Source organism: Rana temporaria, chromosome 2 (assembly GCF_905171775.1).
Source record: "Rana temporaria chromosome 2, aRanTem1.1, whole genome shotgun sequence".
NCBI classification, from domain to species: Eukaryota; Metazoa; Chordata; class Amphibia; order Anura; family Ranidae; genus Rana; species Rana temporaria.
The window spans coordinates 41,735,266-41,739,472 of NC_053490.1; positions in this window are offsets into that span (position 1 = coordinate 41,735,266).

Below are 4,207 nucleotides of genomic sequence, written 5' to 3' on the forward strand. Positions count from 1 at the left end.
AGGAAACCATGTGCTTACATTTTGCACAGCATTATTCGCCCTTGATCGGATGATCAAGGAACGCATACATGCGGCAAGATGTACATCGAGTCGCATCTCCACACCCGCCGGGCATCGCACCTACTAATTTAATGGGAAATGGGGGTTATACTATGTCCAAATTAACCAACAATTAGCTTTCTGACACTAATGCTTAACAATACACAGGTTCTCAACAAGACAATACACAGGTACTCGCAACACACGTGCACTTGCAACACACATGCACTCACAGTCCACATGCACTCACAGTCTACATGCATTCACAGTCCACGTACACTCACAGCACTCGTGTACTCACAGTCCACGTGCACTCACAGTCCACATGCACTCACAGTCCGCGTACACTCACAGCACTTGTGTACTCACAGTCCACGTGCACTCACAGTCCAAATGCACTCACAGCCAGTATTGAGCACTTTATTTAAAGGACACAGAGATTTTGTGATTTCATTTATTTCATTAACCAATGATGCTATATTGACATAAAGCACAGTGAGAATTATATTGTATGGTAATGTATTCATTTACCAACGACCCCAATAATTAAAACACAGAATAGGATGGATAATCTTTTAAAGTGAACTTTCCATTTCAGACAGCTGTAGCAGCCATTGTGCCAAGGAATATGATCTAATGATTCATCAAGCATCAAACTTTGCTTTTAGGTTTGGCAGGATGCACAAGAGACTTTTGTTCACTGGATTTCTGCTGCGTAACTCGTCAGAGTCGTTACTGATAGATAGTCAATAATGATCAATAATGCATGCATTAAATGATTTATGACACCTATCAATTATGCAATTTGTATTTTGTTATTTGTTTACTTTTTGTCAACATAGATCAACCAATACATTTATTTATTTAGCAGGTGCAACTTAAATAAAATATATTACATTCTACTTTTTATGTGCACTGAAGATCACTCGGGTTTCTGGAAAAATTGAAGCATTGCTATCCGGACTGCATGGAGTGGTGTACATTGTTACTTGATTCAGATGTCAGGAAAAGTTGTTTAATTTATTATGAACAATTTATTCTCAGAGTCTCTGCTGACCAAGAAAACTCTAGCTGGAAGAATCAAACAATGCAAGTGTGTATTTTCCACATATGATATATTATCTCTAGCAGAAAATCAAACATCACTTTTCTAGGGATTTTTTATTTGTTTTAACATTTACAATATTATAAACCAAATATGCATTAATTACAGGGGACATCAATAATATTGGTATTGAAATTAATGCTGGTCCTTCTAAAGATAAAGTCCAGTGCTATCTTTATGTTTTCTAGCAAATTGTGTTTATCTACTACAGTGGAACCTCGGATTACAAGCATAATCCGTTCAAGGAGAATTCTCGTAATCCAAAGCACTCGCATATCAAAGCGAGTTTTCCCATAGAAGTCAATGGAAACAAAAATTATTTGTTCCACATTGATTTCAATGGCATGCAATACCGCATGTGGCCAGAGGTGGGGGCGTCGGAGAGCCTCAGATATGGTCAGAAAGGCCCGAGGACAGCTCGGCTGACCTCAGAAAGGCTCAGGAACACCCGGGAACAGAGTATTTACGAACGGCTTCGATTGGCTCTGCTGTGCTCCACCTCAGGCCAAATGCGGTACTATAGGCCCCATTAGCTTGAATTCTGCTTGTTTTGCGAGACAACACTCGCAAACCGAGTCAGATTTTTTTTAAAAAGCTGCTCGTCTTTCAAAATGCTCTTTTACTGCGTAACTTGTAAACCAAAGTTCCATTATATAGGGATGTCCAATATGTGGACCATGGATCAAATGCAGCCCAAGATGGCTATGAATGCGGACCAACACAAAATCATTATAAAAATGTTGGTAATTTTTTGTAAAAATGTATTTACACTTAGAGAACCCATGCCACCAAAAGTGTTTTTGACAGTATCTCTTTAGTGGACTTTTACAGTATAAATGTTGTCTTCTCAAAGAAAAATATTCCAGGTTTCCCAATCACGACTTATTCGTGTCATCTCTTTTCTGCACCACCTATATTTGTGAGCAACTAGTTTCAAGCATGAAGCATATGAAGATCAATATCAGAACCAAATTATCTGATGAACACTTTGAGAATTAATTAAGAATTCCTACAACATCCACCCAACCCGATACTGATGCATTAGTTTATCAAAAACAGTGGCAAATATCTCACTAGGTTTATGTTGCCCACTCCAAAAAATTTCCCGTCCATGAACAGAACAAATGATTTTCGCTTAATGTGTACTCTTTTTGTAGAGTTTTCATATGAGAAAAATCAGCTATGAAAGACTGTGCATGATCAAGAAAAAAAAAAAAAAGCTTTTGTCATTAGAGAATTTTCGTATAATTATTATCATCCTTGGTTTCGACCTGCTGTAAAATATCAAAGAAAACCGGACGATCATGTGTATTGGACTTTATTGTTAGTGTATTTTATCTGTGGCACAAGACAATTCCTCTTCTTCCAATGTGGCCCAGGAAGGTCAAAAGGTTGGACACCCCAGGTCTACTACAGAAGACATTTTCAACCTTGCCAACAAAGAGTAAAGGGTTATGTATCTTTCTTCAAACACATTTAGATCTTGCTGACTGCAAGTGGTGAATGTCAAACATTTATGAGCAAGATTTAATAGTTACCTGATTTGAAAGCAATGGCAATATATAATTTAAGATTTTAGCACTAAACATAAATAAAAAATGTATTCAAATGCTATCCTAACTTGTATCCTATTCTGAGGGATTTTGCCACGAAATGAAGTTGACTCACCAATGTCTGGCTTAACAAGATTCTGACTATCCCCATTGAAGATATTCTATCCTTTGCTGACAAAAAGTGGGAAGCACTCTCTGGATCCATCTGCTCCTTAGTGGGTAGACTCTTTGACCTTTACTTTTCAGCATTCCTATTTCCCAAACTTTAGCAAATGGATCTAAATTATTAATAAGGATCAGGACGTACTGCTGTTGACCTTTTTTGATTGTGTTGACCAAATGATTGTTGCGTCAAATTGTATCTGCATAGCAGTACTGGATGCTAGCTGTGTTCTGTCTCAAACGTCCTATTTTTTGGTTGGCTAAGCAATAGTGTAATGGCGCGTACACACGACCGTTTTTCATGACGTAAAAAATGCAATTTTTTAAAATGGTCATTAAAAACGAGAGTGTGTAGGCTCCAGAGCATTTTTCTCAACGTGAAAAATGGGCATTAAAAATTTAGAACATGCTCTAATTTTTCTCGTCGTTTTTCATGTTGACGTTTTTCACGTCGTGAAAAACGGTCTTGTGTAGGCTTTAACGATGGAAAAAAACGTGCATGCTCAAAAGCAAGTTATGAGATGGGAGCACTTGTTCTGGTAAAACTACTGTTCATAATGGAGATAGCACATTCGTCACGTTGTAACAGACTGAAAAGCACGAAGACTGAAAAGCGTGAATCGTCTCTCACCAAACTTTTACTAACACAAAATCAATAAAAGCAGCCCAAAGGGTGGTGCCATCTGAATGCAACTTGCTCTTTATAGTGTCGTCCTACGTGTTGTATGTGACCGGGCTTTGCTAGAGCATTTTTTTTCACGATCGTGTGTATGCAAGGCAGGCTTGACAAGAATCACGTTGAGAAAAACATTGTTTTTTTTCTAGGACATTAAAAATGGTCGTGTGTACGCAGCTTAAGATAAGATTGTTATGATTACCCTTCATGAGAGAGCGTCTTTTCATTTATTTGCTGGATAAAAATGATAAAAAATGCGTCAGGGCGTAATATCCCATACACATGATCGGAAATTCCGACAGCAAAAATCCGATGTGAGCTTTTGAATGGAAAATCTGACTGTGTGTTTGCTCCATCGGAATTTTGCTGTCGGAATTTCCCCAATCAAAAGATTGAGAGCTGGTTCTCAAATTTTCAGGTGGAAAAAATTCCTGTTGCAAAATCTGATCATCTGTAGCAATTCTGACACGCAAAATTTCCAACGCATGCTCGGAAACAATTCGACGCATACTCGGAAACATTGAACTTCATTTTATCGGTTTGTCATAGTGTTGAACATCACCGCGTTCTTGACAGTAGAGAGTTTCGAGAACTTTTGTGTGACAATGTGTATGCAACCCAAGCTTGACCGGAATTCCAACGGAAAAACCATCGTGTGTACGAAGAATAAGA